The sequence below is a fragment of the Nothobranchius furzeri genome, chromosome 1 (assembly GCF_043380555.1).
Source record: "Nothobranchius furzeri strain GRZ-AD chromosome 1, NfurGRZ-RIMD1, whole genome shotgun sequence".
Taxonomy (NCBI): Eukaryota; Metazoa; Chordata; class Actinopteri; order Cyprinodontiformes; family Nothobranchiidae; genus Nothobranchius; species Nothobranchius furzeri.
In genome coordinates, this window is record NC_091741.1 from 92,712,399 (window position 1) to 92,731,222 (window position 18,824).

Genomic DNA, 18,824 nt, shown 5'->3' on the forward strand with positions numbered 1-18,824 from the left:
AGGGGGCAAAGGGGAAAATTTGCATTCTTTATGTTAGGTGTCTGAACTTTTTGTGTTTTTGTAGTTTTTGAAGTGAATTATTTGTTTGGCTCACTTCTTTCCTGGTGGTTTGGAGCCACTGTTGGGAGGAGGAAGCAGGGAAAAATCAGCAAAGCGTCGGTATGTATAACCAATTACCACTCCAGCCAGCCCAAAGTCACCTTCGCAGAGAAGTCACGCTCTCTCAAAAATAGCTACTTCCATCCCGCCTCCGCCATGTGCGTGCGTGTCTTGGGTGCAGTGGTGATGAGATAGACTGAATAATATCATGGCCTTCCTCTCGTCCGTCAGCACCAGGCTTATTATGAGTGTGTCATCTTGCGCGCACACGTGTGTCTGTGTGTGTGAAAGGAGGTGGGTGATTGTGTGTGTCCTGTGTCTGATTGCGCTAGCTGATTGAATCCTAGCCCTGCGGTTTTCAACCCAGGTCCTCATTCTCTGATTAGGTGTTGTAATGTGTGAAAGAGGAGGAAATTGTGTGTGTGTGTGTGTGTGTGTGTGTGTGTGTGTGTGTGTGTGTGTGTGTGTGTGTGTGTGTGTGTGTGTGTGTGCGTGTGTGCGTGCGTGCGTGCGCGCGTGCGTGTGCGTGTGCGTGTGTGTGCGTGCGTGCGTGTGTGTGTGTGTGTGTGTGTGAGTGATAGAAAGAGCAACCTGAGTCTTTAGCAGAGCCTGTTGCTTTTCAGGCATGTTGTTGGTGCTTGTTATTGTGAGATTTAGTCAGGTGATACGTTTTAAGTGAAGGCAGCTGAGTAAAAAGAGATATTTAGTTTTTTGTTTTATTTATGACAAACAAAAATTTAGTGTTCAGATTGTGGCTTTTAGCTCTCAGACCTGTAGACAGATTGTGTCTTTATGAGCTAAGGGAGCAAGCGCCTGTGTGTGTGCCCTTGTTAACTGTGGCCTCGTTTCGCCTTGCTTCTTAATTAAAAGACCATAGGCCTTGTAGCGCCGCCTGCTATCCCACACTCCACTGGGGCAGGAAGAGACGAGAACAGAACAAGAGAGGGACAGTGCCTGGAAAGACTAGAGAGACGAGTGAGGACCAAAAGGAAAAAGAGAAGCTATGTGCCAAAAATATTGAACTAGAAAGAATGATCGATTTAGAAAGAAGAGGAAGGGAAAACAAAAGAGGGATTACTTGAGCAGAAATGAGCAGCTGTAACTGATGAAGGAGAGAGCAATAGAAAATGAGGAAAATATGGCTTTAGAGTGGAGGATAGTCACAGGTGATGGAACACAAGCCAACACAAGAATTGATGCCATTCATTTTCATAGAAGCGCCAGCATTATATGTAACCTTGTGTGAGTGAGTGTGTGTGTGTGTGGGGGGGGGGGGGGATCTACTTCATCATATTCTTTACTTTCCATCTGTTTTGTATCTTTTGCTCCATCACTCCCAATTTTTTGCCATCACATCTGACTGATTCCTGGGAAATGAGTGCGTGTAGGGTCGTATCTGCGGTTCGATACATTCCTGTATGTCCCAGTGTGTCTGCCCGACTTCCTCTGCTGTTTTCACCCTCTCTCGTCAGTATGTGGTGAGTGTTGAGATAGTGAGTTAAAATTTAATGGTGCTGCCAACTCTCAATAGCCTCTGAAAGGGGGCCGATGCAGACTGACACACTCACTGAGCCGTGAGCGGAGACAAGACAGCGATACCTAGATGTACTTACTCACAGGCCAGGCCACTGGATAAACAACAGGTAGAATAATAAAAACATGGTTCCGTCTTTGTTTTACTAGCGTTTGGGGAGGAGCATATCGACTTTCTGTCATATTCTGTTATTGCACTGCTCAAGTTCCACTTTTATCTTCTATATTACTACACCAGTGCACTAAATTAAAGAAAATGAATCACATCCAGGTCATCCAGTCAGTTTAACTAAAAAAAGGCTCAGAATTACACAAAATAATCCTTATGTAATATTAATTTATTTAAACTATATCTTAGTGTTTTTGTTTTGACAAATAGACCACACTTGTTTGATCACAAAAAAACTCAGAAAAAGTCTGCATATTCTTGGTTTTTATTCTAGGATTGTATTAAGAGAGCATAGAGGCTGCTCTAAACTCAGCCGAGCAAACACTTGTACACATAAGCACATTTTCTGCACCATATTCTGTGTTGGTCCTTGATTGTTTTCATTCGGCCAACCTCGCATAGCTGTCTGATTGGCAACAGTTCCTTGATGTCTCACTAAGCACATGGAGGGATTAGGTGTGTATTTCTGTGTTTGTGTTTGTGGCTCTCTGTGCACGCATGTGTGTCTTTTTGTGGAGCCCCAACAGATGCCAATTCCTGCGAGAGGCCAAGAGACAGATATTCTAGGAGAGAATTTGCATGTCTATCTCTCTGTTTAAATATCATTTTCTCGTGTTTAGTTTACTTTGGGTTTTTCTTTCTCCTTTTCTCCAGAAGAGGTAAAAACAGATTCACAAATTGGAAACCCCGCAGCATCCCAGCAGATCTTTGAAGTAGACTTTTCCTCAGTTTCCCAAGTAGAGGTGGAGGTTGCCAGATTGTGGCTGTCATCCTCCGCAGCTGCTTAGTTTGACTATGATCACTTGTTTTTGTTATTTTTAATACATGCAGTGTTTTCATACAGTATGTGCAACAAAAACAAGGTTATTGTCGACATAGACAGGGGTCAGTACATTTTAGTAGGATTCGTTATAGGGAGGGATGCATGATGTGACATGATCAGTATTGGTATCAGCCGATGTTGGTCTTTTTTTAACAAACTGGCATTGGTTCAGTAAATGAGAATGGGCCGATATTAACATCTAATGTTTATTTTCATCTTGTTGTAGATTTAATGTGTATTTGAGGAGGAGTTAGCCATGTGACTGCAATAGTAATGCAGTGATTGGGATGGGATTGTTGGGGTTTGTAACTGGTTGCTTTAACGCTGTGTCAAAGGTGTAAGTAAATACAGAACTCGGCATGAATGAGTACACCCCCTTTAAAAAGTACGAATTGAATCAGCAGCTCAATGACCAAAAGAATAATATTCAGAATTTTCACAAGGCTGGGTTTTATTAAACACTTGTTTTACTCCATAACATGAAATTAAGGTTAATAATATAACTTAGATCACAAAATCTTCAGTTTTACTAAAATTGGTTAAAGTAAAAATACATTCACCGCACAACAAAAACTGCTACATCCAGTCTACATCAAGTTGGCGATATTTTTGCAACATCTATCTTTTTCCTTTCTTCAAGAATAACCTCCTTTAGAGCCAGGATGCTTGATGGAGAGTGATGCTCAACCTTCAGAATTCCCTACAGGTTTTTGATTGGGTTCAAATCAGGAGACATACTTGACCATTCAATCACCTTCACCCTGTTCTTCAGAAATGCAACAGTAGCTTTAGATGTGTGTTTTAGATCATTGTCGTGGTGGAAAAGTGCACGATGACCACATGTATGGAGTGATGGCTGCATCTTCTCCTTCAGAATAGAGCAGTACATTGTTGAGTTCATGATACCATCAATGAAATGCAGCCCCCCAACACCAGCAGCACTCATGCAGCCCCACATGAGGACACTGCCACCACCACCATGTTTCACTGTAGGCACCATGCATTTCTCTTATAGTTTTGAAACCATTAGTTCCAAAAACAGTGATCTTTCTCTCATCATTCCAGAGTACAGAGTCCCAGTAGTCTTCATTTATTTCAGCATGGGCCCTAGCAAATCCAAGGTGTGCTTTTATGTGCATTGGCTTTAGGAGAGACTTCCTTCATGGACGATACCTATGCATGCCCTTCCTCTTCCTCTGTATGGTTTCACGGGAAAATGTCACTTCAATTTAGCTTTATATTGGTTTAGCTAACTGCAGTGAACTTGCTTGGTGATTTTCTTCAACTCTTCAGAAGATACTTCTGTCGAAACGTTAACTTCCGTGGATGATCTGGACGTCTCTGTAAGATGGTTGCACTTCCATCCTCCTTAAATTTTTGGATCACTTTTGCTACAGTATTCTGACTGATATGTAAAGCTTTGCAAATCTTCTTGTAGCCCTCACCTTTTTTGTTCCATGTGGAGCCATTGCTGACATAATGAAATGGGAAGGGCTTTTCTTTAAGTAATGCCCTTTTATAGTCACCTCTCACTTCTCCTAAGACTATAAATGGGGTTTACTCATTTTTGCAACATGGTCTTGAATGGATTTGTTAGGAAAATCACTTTTGTGTGTAAATGCACAAATCTTGTTTGCAATCAATGACCCATTTGTGGGAAGATTTTGTAGTTTTATATATCATAGAAAATGTTGATTCTGAAAGAAAACTAAAGGTTTTCTGACAAATGTAGTGTACTCATTTAGGCTGAGCACTATACATATGTTTATATATATAAATGTATATTGTAGCAGTCACACTATATAGTGTAATGACTGCATATTTAATTATGGCTGATAAGATGTGATGATTCCATATAAATATGAAATATCAACCTGATTTATCTTTGAATGTTTAATCAGAAGAATTTAGGATTCTTTGCTTGTTCAGGGATATAAACACACTTCGTATTAATTCAGGCAGAGTCAAGTATATACAGTGGGGCAAAAAAGTATTTAGTCAGCCACCGATTGTGCAAGTTCTCCCACTTAAAATGATGACAGAGGTCAGTAATTTTCATCATAGGTACACTTCAACTGTGAGAGACAGAATGTGAAAAAAAAATCCATGAATTCACATGGCTGGATTTTTATAACAATTTTAAGGATTCAAGTTTCCAAAATGGCACGTAAGATAAAAATTCAGAGGGAATTTTTGCTCATCATAATTTACACATCCTCAAATCTTGCACATTTTTTATATCAGTGTTCAGTTTATATTACTTTATTTCAATGTATTTTGGTTTCAAATGAAATTAGAAATCTTAGACTGAACACCCAACACTGAATAATAGAAACTTGCCTTCATTATCTGGTAAGTCAAAAACATCTTGAAGTCAGCCTGAGGCAAATTAAATTAGCTTTAGTTGAGAAAGGAACAACAAATGGGTATTGCACCTTAAATGTACTCGTGTCAAGACAAAAACAAAGTCCAGGAACCTTTACAGGGAATGAATTAGAGCTTGCATGAAAACCAATTGCTGATCTTTATAGTGAGACCAGAAAAGTCGTTCCAGTCATTTTGAGGTGAAATAAGTTTTGAACCAGCAGAATTCTCATCTGTCACCTTCCATCTAAACCGAGAAGCAGAACCTTGGGCTCTTGTCAAGTAGATGGCCAAAACCTCGACCATCTCTCTCAAAGCACTTCAGTAGTTCTTTGCAGAGATTGCAGAACTTTCCATAAATTCTATCTGGCATCACTTACCATGCAGGCTTTTAGTAGGATAGAAACCACTTGGTGCGACAGAAAGGCTTATGTGATGCTTGAGGTTCACCAAGTGATATTTAAAGGATTGTAAGAGCAAGACTGAAAAATCATCTGGTCCAAAGAGACAAAAGCTTTAACTCTTTCCAACAGCATGTCAAACCCAAGGCTCTGCTCATCATCTGGGTAAGACCATCTCTAAGGTGAGGAGTTTTTATGGCCCCATGTTATGGGGTACTTGTCAGCACAGGAAACAGACGGCATGTGCAGGGATGGAATAAAGCATTCTGACTTAGAATAAAAACGTGCTATGAGACTGGAGTGACCTTTCACAGTGACAGTGACCGAAGACAGAAGTGAAGTGGCTTCAGGAATGAAGTGCCCTTGAATGGGTCACCCAAAGCCCAAACGTAAGCCCATGGAGAACATCTGTAAAGAGACCTAACGATTACAGTTCATAAACTTCCATCCAGTTTGAAGCAGAGTTTCTGCCAAATAAAATGTGATGAGTTGCAGAAATCCTGAAGGAAAGTCTATCGAGACCCAGAGAAAGGTCTGAAGTTGTAACCGTCACAAAAGAAACTTCTAAAAGCCTCACTTCTTTGTTTGTGCATAAGTGATTTTCATCTTAGATTAAGGCCAAAATGCATTAAACAGGCTTTGATGTAGGGATGTCCCGATCAGGTTTTGTTGCCCTTGAGTCTGAGTCATTTGATTTTGAGAATCGCCGATACCGAGTCCCGATCCGATACTTTCGATACATAAAAAATAAAGAAAAGGAAGAAACAGATCCAGAATGTTCCTTATTTTTTATTTAATTACCTTTTTATTTTAATTTAACAACAGATCACTTCTGTGAGGTAGCTTGAACAATCAAGTAATAAATAACATACATTCTTCACTTTTGGACTTTATTGCACACATAAAAAGTCTAATATAAAAACAGATCGCACTTCAACTTAAATACCTGGCAGGGGTTTATTTTGCCTCGGCCCCCAAAATGCTTAGATACGTCCCTGGGCATGGGACAGAGTTTTGAAGATGATCTGAATTGTATCAACTATATAAATACTACATGTTGAAAAGTTACTGCTTTATACAGGTACAAACGTGGAGTGGGGTCACTCTACCTACATTTTATTTTTTAAAGAACTTTGTTTTGTTTTCTTGGTTTTTATTTTCCTATCTTCCTGTCCAGTCTGTCTCTGATCTTCCTGCATCTCCCAGTCCTCCAGAAAAACTCCTGTCTGCTGCTTCTTTTTCACCTCACAAGTAACTTTTTAACTAGCAGATCAAATTGATCTATTGACCGCAAAAAAAGTGGAGTGTGCGCCGCGCTGCCCGGCTGCACCAGTGACGAGCGCTGCAGCACGAGCGCGTCCACATGTCATGCTCAAATACAGACAGAACTTACCAGAGAGAAAATAAACGGACACGAATGATTGTGTGTTAATTATATATTTTTTGGTGACGCCGCTTAGAAACATGGAAAATGTTATTGTGGCCGTGTGCAGAACGCAGCTGGAGTTCATGAATAATCAGCTGTCTGCCTGCCGCTCTGTATCTCTGCTCAAAAGAATCCCCGCTACGCTGAGTCCACATAAATAATATAATATAATATAATATAATATATAATATTATATAATAAATAATATAATATAATATAATATAATATAATATAGTTAGAAACGGGATCTTTTTTGTGCTCCTTCTGGGTGTGTAAGTTAATGGCATCAGGGGAGCCTGAAAACCTTTAAGGAGAAACAAGTTGCTCTCCTGTAATTTGAACCCAGTATCCAAGACCGAATCGGGAAGTAAAGCCCAAGCCCCGATCAGTCTGAAACCACGTGATCAGGGCCGATTTCTGATCATGTGATTGGATCGTGACATCCCTACTTTGATGAGATATCAGAAAAAATCTAACTGTTCATAATTGGAAATTATATCAACAAAAATTCTCTATTGCATGATTTCTTTAATGATATTGGAGACTGCATGTTAATACCTAGAATGGCTGCAGGCTTTCTAAAACTATTTTGTTTCTAGTTATTTATATTTAATTCATTAGTCATCTTTATAGTTTTTGCATCAGTTTGCTTGTCCTCCTACACTTTCTTTTATAGATTTGTTGCTTTTTTCGTCATTACTCCTCTCGTTTTTAGATTCATTATGTTAATATGTTGACTGAACGAAGGACGAGCACCAGAAAGCAGCAGTCTTTTTGCCTCCAGAGAGACACTCAAGTTTCTGTAAATGCGTGTTTGTGTCCTGCGGGTGATGACTGACATTAAAAATAGCTGAACTCCCCACTTCCTTCTTGCCCCCTCACTGTGCCTTGCTCAAGGGAAAATCAGACCCAGTAAAACTGGCCCTTGTCCTCCTCCTTGCCACATTTGTGTGTTGGTACATAAACACATATGTGCGCTTTTACATGTGTGCCAATCTTTCCACCATGTGGTCAAGTCACAATTGCTAATCAGGCCTGTGAGCCTTGCCTGAGGAGACCAAGGGAATGGGAAGGGGGGAGGACGGGTGGGTAAATGATTGAGTGCTTTCCTTTGTCCTCATCACTGAAGCAGAGATAAAGACGAGAGAAACGATGGATGGTTAGAGACGAGAGAACGGAAATGGACGGATTAACGGGATGAGTGTGTGCACCAGCTCTGTGACATGCTTTTAACTGTCCTCCACGACATGACACCGCCTAGACCTCCGTTTTTTCACTGTCCTCCTTTCATCTGTATTGCTTTCCATAAGTCAGAACGGCTTGTATTCAGAAAGTGTCTACCACGTATTCATGCACTTTCTTGCCCTCTCTCTTTCTTGCTTCATCTGGTTCCCACTGCCTCCATCTGCTATCTTTCAATAAGGAAATAATGAATATTTCAGCGCTGACAGGAGTGCAGTACCTAATCCTCTTTGCCCTGGGCAAATGTGCCTCATGGGGTGCACGTGTGTTAGAGTTCATCTAACTTTTTAATTGAGACGGAAAGCCAATTTTTAGGTTTTCATTTCTCCTCTTTGCTCATGTAAATGAGACTCATGGTTTTGCATGTATCACAGGAGCAGTCTGGATGGAAGGTACGTTTAGTAGGGAAATGCCTGTGCATTAGGAAAATTGACTGGCAGAGGGCATAAAAACATTCAGCTGTGTGCTTTAAGTCTGACCTTCTAACACAACTTACTATTCATGAGCCTTGGGACCTCATGGGAGTGTAAATTACATTTATTTAACATTTGAGCAGCTCTTATTTTCTACTCTGACCGGTAATGCTCACTATAAGCTTTTATTTAAACCTTCCTTTAGGAGCTTTAATGCCATTGGTCAGTGACCTCCACACATGTCAACAGTGTCTGAGAATGTCACTTCCTCTGATGTACATCTCAGGAAACAAGTATTGATTAAAACCCAGAATAATTGCAAGCAAGACTATGATGCAGTTCACTCCACTGCCCCTAGAGGGGGCTCTGTGCTGTGAAGGCCAGTGCACCATCAAGGGCATTCTCACTTTGAATAACAAACACCACAGGAGAAACTACATGCACACACAGTGAGTCACTCACTTAGACACACAAAGCTGCTTTGTGAGTCCAAACAATGCAGCTTTGTGTTGTTGTGTTGTGTCTGTGCTGCATTAAGGCTCAGGTGCTGCAGGTGGCTCAAGGTCACTTCCTCATCATCTTTGTCCTCCAAACTTCTTCCTGTCTCTCCTTTATTTGCTTTCTCATCGCCTGTTTTCACACCTTTATTTGCTCTCGCTCCTACACTCAGTAGCTCTCCCACACTCCCTCTTTCCTCTTTTGTAATTAGCCAGTGTAATTGCTGTAGTAAATCTTTTCTGATGTCCCAAGGAGACTGGCTGATAGAGGACTGATTTAATAAGCACACCGTGGCAGCTCACCTCTCCCTCTGCTTGTGTCTGTGTACGTGCATGCACTGAGTGGGGAGCTCTGTGTCTTCTGTTATTTGCTTTGGGGATTTATTGGCTGTTTGTGTGGTTTCAGCAAGTGCAAATTCAAGTTCAAGGTAGTGCTGTGTTGATGTGTCGACTGTAATGCACCTTATCAGTAATGCGGGCAGCATACCCCGTGTGCAAGTGTGTGTGTCTCATCAGTGATGCTGTTACGTGCCATGCGTGCGTCATTGTGGAAGACCTTCATGGCCAGAAGAGCAGAGAGAGGTCACATTGGCTGAGGGAGAACAACATCCACACAAACACAACCCCACTCACCACATCATGAACCTCTGCGCAGCCTGAAGCATCACATATTTATAAAAACAAGCACCATGTTGTCCTAACTTTTTTCTTTCTAGTCCTAAAAACAAACGTGGATCAGGTTTTTGTCAGCTTTGAAATCCTGCAGTTCACCAATTTTGCCGCTAGAGGGCACTGTGCCTCCACACATAAACAGTAGCTCCGCTGAAGGAACCTCACTTTGTGCCTCCTTGTTCCACTTTACTAAACATTACTGTTATTGGTGGGGGTAGAAAACTTAAGACTACATCAGGTTGAGAATATTTAAAAGTTGTCATTTAAATATAATCTCATCAAGTCATACCTTTTGAAATTACAAATGTGTCTTTTTGATAACAAAAATTTTAAATGCTTTTATAAAGTATGTCAAATTAAATACTTGTGATGAGAAATAGACTAAGTCACATTTTGAACATTGTGTTGCAACTTGTTGACCAACTACATTAAAACATTCGTAAATATGTCAATAAATAAAACTAAATGATTTGTTTTAAATTTGAATTAGACAAATTTTTTTCCAAAAATATACAAAGATGAAAAAAATATTTAAAACCATTTATACAAACATTTCCAAATTTTTACTTAATGGAGAAAAAAAAGTTTCAGGAATATTAAAATAAATATTTCCCACTTCTGCTGAAGATCTGTAACTTAAAACCAGCGTGTGAAGATGATTGATGTTTATTCGCATCAGCTGGGTTTTTCCCTGACAATTTGGATGCAGATTAAACTTACTTTTAGTTATTTTAAAGCAAAAAGAACACGATCATATATGACTTTAAATAAACTCAGCTGCAGTTACAGCGTTCATGCGCCAGGGGAGCGCAAGGGAGCACAGTTTAACCCCTCCCACAAGCCCTCCCCCTACATCCTGGCCCTCCCACATCCTGCCCCCGTCCCCCCTCCCCACTGCCCCACCCTGCCATCTGGTGCTTTTCACACAATTGCGTGCCTGCTGTCGTGCACGCACACACACATCGACAGCAGCCTTTTTTCCTAGTTTCCTTTCACAGTGGAAAAACAGGATGAAGGGGCTCTTTCAGACTTTAGGTTACCCTGGAAACCTCTTTATTCTTCTTCTGTCAAAACATTGTAATGTGAATAGTCTTATGGGGAGAATGACAGAATGGTGGACATTTAAAGTTTAAAGGGACCAGAGCAACAGCTGTCCCTCTGTCTGCATATTCTAGCCTTCGGCTTACTTCTACCCCTCCTTTTAATTCTCTTTGTCTGATTCCCTCACCTACATAAATGTTTAAATCAAAGTAAGTTTGGTTTGGAAAACTTTGCAAAAGTTGTGTGTGTGTGTGAGTGTGTGTAATTCTTTGGAGCAAATTGAGTAGCTTTTCCCAGAGTCCAGGGATATAGACGCTGAAACCAAACACCCTCTCCTCTGTTCCCGATTAGACGTTCTCCAGGCCTGGAATGCTGAGTGGAAAAAGTTAGCTAGAAGTTACATAAAGTTAATTTAACTTTTGTCTCCCATCTCGCCACCAGAGGGCCTTTAGGAAAGAGCTATCTTGCTGCTACAAACGTACAATGGAGCAGATCATCTGAAAGCTTTTAGTGAGTTAAAAATAAGCTACAGGGAGCGGTGATGAGAGGGTGAATGAGCCGAGCGGACAGAGTGAAAGAGCCGTAGTAAATAGAGGCTGAACCTCTTCTTTGTGTGGAGGCTTTAGGTTCACTCTGACCAGAGATGAAAGTATTTTTATATGTATGATCACTTTGGTCCTTTGTCTCTCTTCCCGTTCCCTCTGCCCCTGTTTTACTATATTGTGTTTCTCTAAGCCAGCCAGACTAGCATCACCATCAGAGGCTGAGAGCTTCTCCTTTTAAGGAGAGGAACAGGAGAGGGTGAAGGACACACTGGGAGCTGCTGGCTGATGAACAGACGCCTCTTTGTGCAGACAGACACACAGACACACATCGATACTTAGTTACATATTGACAAAGACCTCAGCATGACTTGGCCCCTCATGATTCTGCTGACCCCTCCTTCACTTCCTCTCTCTCCAACATTTCACTCCTTCTTGTCTCCACATAATTAAAGGCAGATGCCAGGAATGGAAGAATTTCTTCTCATAACAGACTCATATGTCCCTGCACTCACACGCGCAAGTGCGTGCGCACACACACACGGTTAGATTTTTTATTTTTTTTATCTTTTGGTGCCGAGCAGCTGTTGGGGAGACAGGGGGAGGTGTTCCAGGAAAGGACTGCATGCCCACATGTGTTGGAGGGGTGTTGGGTTCTTTCCAGAATATAATTCTTCTTTCTGTGACCATAAATGAAAGAAAGAGATTAAAACTCTTGTGCCATACAAGCATTTTCTTTCAATTGTTTTTGTTTGTGCTTGTGAAGGGTGTGTGTGTGTGTGTGTGTGTGTGTGTGTGTGTGTGTGTGTGTGTGTGTGTGTGTGTGTGTGTGTGTGTGTGTGTGTGTGTGTGTGTGTGTGTGTGTGTGTTCTCCCTCTGTCATTTCCTCCCCCACGGTGACTAAGTGTAACAGGATGCAGTGCTCCATAGCCACCACTAGAGGTGCCATTGGCTCATAAATGAAAAGTGATGTCTGCATGTGAAAATCACAGAGCAGCCATCTTAGTCTCACACCAGACCCCATTTTATGAATCAGCTATGATGTCAACGTTACTACAGCTGATTTTATTGGCTGAAGCACAGCTTGTGCTGATACCCTCTACATCCACACACACTCGCCCCTCATTGACCCCTCATCATTCTGTGAGAGACACACACACACACACACACACAGTGACTCTGGTGACATGATGCTACATCACCACTCTTCTCCCACTCTAACTGTACTCCCGCTTGAACAAATTTCACACACTTAAGATTACAGGTTGATCCAGTCTGTGTGTGTGTTTTGAACTAGTATTGATATACACTTTTGAAGTTTCTTTGATCTCATTTAAAATCCAATACCTTTACAGATAAATGTTCTCTTTAACTCTCAATCAGCTGTTTTTATTTTCCCAGCATAATCAATCAGATGTAAAAAGAACAGTTTGCCACAAAATAGTATTTTAGGGCCAACAACATGATGTCCAACAATCAATTAGCTGAACTTTTATCATTTAGGTGATAATCAGTTGGAAAAATGACCTTTTTCAGGTTTTTTTCTGGACTTTCAAAACTTTTTAAATAAAAGGCAAGACAATCAAATACTGTTTATCGACTCTTCTTCACTTTCATCATTTTTACAAACTGCACCATAAGGTCCCGTGATCGGATAAGACTAAACACAAATGAGAGACAGCAGCTGAAGGTCAGAAAAAGGAACTTTAAAGGCATTTAGAAAGTTTCAAAAGCAATTGATCACAACTGCTGGATAAAATCACCAGAAAGTGGCTGATGGAGTCAGAATCTGAAGTTCAAAAGCGTTTAAATCTTCTGCTTATTTTGCTGAAGCCTGTCACTTCCTTTTGTGCTCACAATCAGTCACAGCTGCAAGGTGATTACATGTTTGTTTAAATTAATGTTGCATCCTTTCAGATGTCTGATGGCTTTTCCTTCCCAGTGTGTTTGTCAGAGCTGGCTTCCTGCTCTGGTTTCCTGCTCCACAGGGAGTACGAGCAGTGTGTGACACACAATAGAGCTTTTTCCGGTAATCAGATACACAGTTGGTTGTCTTTTTATCATTCAAACTTTAGGAAAACAATCAAAATAAATTATGGGTGGTTTTGTGGTGATGAGTTTTACAAAGCTGGGAGATTACTGAGAAAAAAATGATGCACATTTTCTCTCCACAGTCCACTGACTGACTGCAGTGTGTCTGTGTGACCAACTGGAGCGATAAGTTTCTCATTAGAAGCATGGGTAATTAGCACTGTCCAACAGACTGGCGTCTCATCGAGACAAAGCACTGTTTGACTGGACTTACGGATGGATCAGCAGCTGAATGGATGAGTTGTTTTCCTGCAGTAATTGTCTGCCTGTGTGTTGAATGCTTAGTGTTCCTATTTGAATGAGACCAGATAGTTTTTAAACAAACTACATCCTAGGTTTAAAGAAATGATGCTGTGATTATCGTACAGAGAACTGAACTTTAGGGAAATCTCTGTCACCATCCAGCTATTAAGTCCATGATCAGTTTTCTAGTTTAGATGTTGGAGTTTTGAGGTCCATCAGTGTTTGATTCAATTACGTATCAGAGCATCGTTTTACACCACTTCGCTCTTCACTTTGTGACTATTTGGTACTTTTAAAGCAAGTATCCAGGAGGTAGAGCTAATTGTCCGATAATCAGAAGGCTGCAGGTTTGATCCCGACTCCTGGTGGTGGTCATATGGGCCATTCCCATCTGTACCGGGTCGGCCCGGGCCGGGTAGCCCCAGTCGGCCCCAGCCTGGCCCGGTTGATTCCACACATCCTTTTCTTAAGCCCATGTGGGCTGATTCTACCCACCAATCAGAGGCTTGCTCTAATGGAAGGTGTGAATTTGCTGTCAGCAGTGGGTGTGTTGGCCCCGGTCGGCCTGAAGCAGACCCCCTCGAGAAGAGGGCTGAGAATGAGCCTTGGTTGGCCCGGAAAAGTACCAGGCCACTCAGATATGTAAACAACCTACGCTACCCGGCCCGGGCCGACCTGGTACAGATGGGAATGGCCCAATAGAGACCAGTGGCACCAGTGTCCAGCAGTCTCTTTCTGTCAGTGCGCCCCAGGGCAGCTGTGGCTACAATGTGGCTCATCACCACCTGGGTGTGAATGTGTGTGTGAATGGATGAATGACTGACTGATTGTGTTGGGAAGCACCTTGGCGGGTTTTAGAACCCTAAGAAGGCTCAATACAAATACGGGCCATTTACCAAAGGATTTTATTAAGTCAGAATTATTGATTTAATAAAACGAAAAAATATTCTTTTAGTTTAAAAAGTAATAGTTTGCTGTGCTGCTTTGAATGTTTTAATGTGACAGCTCTATATTCAGAAATAAAAATCAAAGAGTCCAAAGTCTCTCACTTTAACGATGGTGATATCTGAAGGAGCATATTGTATTTGAGATGTAGGAAAATATCGATGCAGAGAAATAAAGTGATTTTTTTGTGTTATGGTATTGAATACAGATTTAAGTGCATCCGTTTTTTTTTTTCTTGAATGTTTTTCAGTATTTCTTTAGTGTGGTGCAATTCAAACTCGAATAGTTAGTTTGCAGCAGTCTAACAAAGTGACATCTTTTGATAACATTGGATGTGTTTTTTTGTTTGTTAAATTCAATTAAAGTCTTAACATTTGCAAACAATGTCTGGGTTTTAGTATAGCAACATATCATATATACCACCACACCCCTGTATTGTGATAAATATCAAAATGCCAGATTTTTTGCCAACACAAACTTCATGAAATATGTCTAGCTTAAAGCTACTTTAGCAAATCTACAGAACTGGCTAGGTTTTGAACGCGCACACGGTCATGGAAACAAAGGAGCGCTTAACACCAGTTGGTGTTTTCTTGGTCCAAACGTCTCTTGATGTCCGTGACTTACAATGGTGTTTTTCTTTTTGAAACTCTGGTTTGTCCTAAGTTGAAGTGGTAGCAGCCGACTGTTTCTCTTTCTCTGATTTTATTGAGCATGCCCAAACCACCTCCACTAGCTCCACTTGATGTGAATGAGTAGTGAGTCTACTCCAAGCCCCTCCCGGATGACCAAGATTCTCACCCTATCTCTAATGAAGAGCCCAGCCACCCTGCGGAGAAAACTCATTTTGGTTGCTTGTGTCCGCGATCTCATTCTTTCGGTCACTACCAAAGCTCGTGACCATAGGTGAGGGTTGGAACATAGATCGGCCAGTACATTGTGAGCTTTACCTTCTGGCTCAGCTCTCTCTTCACCACAACAGATCGGTATAACGCCTGCATCACTGCAGATGCAGCACCAATCCGCCTATCAATCTCACGCTACATCTTTCCCTCACTCATGAACAATACCCTGAGATACTTAAACTCCTCCACATAAGGCATGACCTCATCCCTGACCTGAAGAAGACATTCTACCCTTTTCCAACTCGAGACCATGGTTTCGGATTTAGAGGAGCGGTTTCTCATCCCAGCTGATTCACACTCACTTGTGAAACGCTCCAATGAGAACCAGAGATCCCATTGTGATGAAACCAGCAGAACCACATTATCTACAAAAAGCAGAGACTTAGACCACCAAAACAGATCCCTAAACACCTTGGCTGCACCTAGAAATCCTGTCCATAAAAGTTATGAACAGAATCGGTGATAAAGGGCAGCCTTGGCGAAGTCCAACTCTCACCAGAAAAAAGCCCGACTTACTGCTGGCAATGCGGACCAAGTGCTGGTACAGCCCATATCAAAGGGTTTTGGTACCCCATATTCCCTAAGTACACCTCCCCAAAGGGCCTCTCAAGGGACGCGGTTGAACGCCTTATCCAAATCCAACAAAACACATGTAGGATCATTGGGACATTCAAACCCCTCCTCCATGGTAAGGTGGCAGCCCAGCTAGGGAGGGGATTTGTTATAAGCTAATTTGTTTTCCAAATTATAATCATTATAGCTTTAAAGCTTCTACCAGATTACCCATTTATGATAAAAGTCCAAACTAATAAAACTCACAACCAGTGAAACCATTTTAAAATGCACATGACGATGAACCAGTGCTATAATATTGGATCATCTCATCTGTGGGCTCACACAGGCGGCATTAACATTTTTTTAATAATCATCATTAACAAAACAGATTTTGAACATGGGTTAGGGTTAGGAGAAATAGATTATGTCCTCCTGCCGTGGTCATTTTAGCTTTGATGTCATCACACTAAGTTTATAGGGGAGTCAAAGCTGTTAAGCTGCACAGGGCTCTGGTTGATGTAGCTTAGTTAAACACATAACCAGACTGCAGCAGCAACATTGTTCTTGGCTTTTATCCAGAAATGTTCCCCTTATTTTTTGGTTTTCTTTTCTCTGCAAAGATGAGACAAAACCAAGGTCACGGAGAGGCAGATAAAAGCCCCACATAAAGATAAAACCTAACTCAGAAACTGGAAACAAAGCAAAAGGTCAGCGCTTTATGAGCATTCAAGATATGCAGTCAAGGAGAAAATACACTCAACAAAAATGTAAATGCAACACCTTTGTTTCTGCTCCGATTTTTCTTGAGATGGACTTAAAGATCTAAAATTCATTCCAGATACACAATATTACCATTTTTCTCAAACATTTCACAAATCAGTCTAAATTTGTGATAGTTAGCACTTCTGCTTTGCTGAGATAATCCATCCCACCTCACAGGTGTGCCACATCAAGATGCTGATCTGACATGAGTGGTGCAAATGTGTACTATTGGGCCATTCCCATCTGTACCGGGTCGGCCCGGGCCGGGTAGCCCCAGTCGGCCCCAGCCTGGCCCGGTTGATTCCACACATCCTTGTATTAAGCCCATGTGGGCTGATTCCACCCACCAATCAGAGGCTTGCTCTAATGGAAGGTGTGAATTTGCTGTCAGCAGTGGGTGTGTTGGCCCTGGTCGGCCTGAAGCAGACCCCCTTGAGAAGAGGGCTGAGAATGAGCCTTGGTTGGCCCGGAAAAATACCAGGCCACCCAGTTATGTAAACAACCTACGCTACCCGGCCCGGGCCGACCCGGCACAGATGGGAATGGCCCATTATACTGCCCACAATAAAAGGCCACCCTGGAATGTGCAGTTTTGTCTAAGCAAAATGCCACAGATGCCACAAGCATTGATGAAGCGTGCAATTGGCGTGCTGACAGCAGGAATGTCAACCAGATCTGTTGCTCGTGCATTGAATGTTCATTTCTCCACCATAAGCCGCCTCCAAAGGCGTTTCAGAGAATATGGCAGTACATCCAACCGGCCTCACAACCGCAGACGACGTGTAACCACACCAGCCCAGGACCTCCACATCCAGCAGGTTTACCTCCAAGATCGGCTGAGACCAGCCACTCAGACAGCTGCTGAAACAATTGGTTTGCATAACCGAACAATTTCTGCACAAACTGTCAGAAACCGTCTCAGGGAAGCTCAACTGCATGCTCGTCGTCCTCATCGGGGTCTTGACCTGACTCCAGCTCGTCGCCGTAACAGATTTGAGTGGGCAAATGCTCACATTCGACGGCGTCTGGCACGTTGGAGAGGTGTTCTCTTCACAGATGAATCTCTGTCTACATTGTTTAAGGCAGATGGCAGACAGCGTGTGTGGCATCGTGTGGGTGAGCGCTTTGCTGATGTCAATGTTGTGGATCGAGTGGCCCATGGTGGTGGTGGGGTTATGATATGGGCAGGCATCTGTTATGGACTAAGAACACAGGTGCATTTTATTGATAGCATTTTGAATGCACAGAAATACCGTGATGAGATCCTGAGGCCGATTGTTGTGCCGTACATCCATGAACATCACCTCAGGTTTTAGCAAGATGATGCACGGCCCCATGTTGCAAGGATCTGTACACATTTCTTGGAAGCTGAAAATGTCCCAGTTCTTGCATGGCCAGCATACTCACCGGACATGTCACCTGTTGAGCATGTTTGGGATGTGCTTGACCAGCGTATATGACAGTGTGTACCAGTACCCACCAATATTCAACAACTTCACACAGCCATTGGACCAACATTCCACAGGCCACAAATGGCAATCTGATAAACTCTTTGCGAAGAAGATGTGTTGCACTGCATGAGGCAAATGGTGGTCACACCAGATAGTGACCGGTACTGAGTCCCCAGACCCCCAATAAAGCAAAAAACTGCACATTCCAGCGTGGCCTTTTATTGTGGCCAGTCTAAGGTACACCTGTGCACTACTTGTGATGTCAGATCAACATCTTGATGTGGCACACCTGTGAGGTGGGATGGATTATCTCAGCAAAGCACAGGTGCTCACTATCACACATTTAGACTGATTTGTGAATAATGTTTGAGAGAAATGGTAATATTGTGTATCTGGAATGAATTTTAGATCTTTAAGTCCATCTCATGAAAAATCGGAGCAGAAACAAAGGTGCTGCGTTTATATTTTTGTTGAGTGTAAAAGACTGCTGTGAATTTAGAGAGAATGACAGGTTTATGTTTGATCGACGTGCTGTCTTATGGTGAGTTACAGGTGAGCTTCTGAGGTTGAACAACATTGAAAGAAAGCTGAACCTCAGTGGCACCCTGACCTCAGCTGACTTTAGACATGATGTGCCTGGATTCAACCAG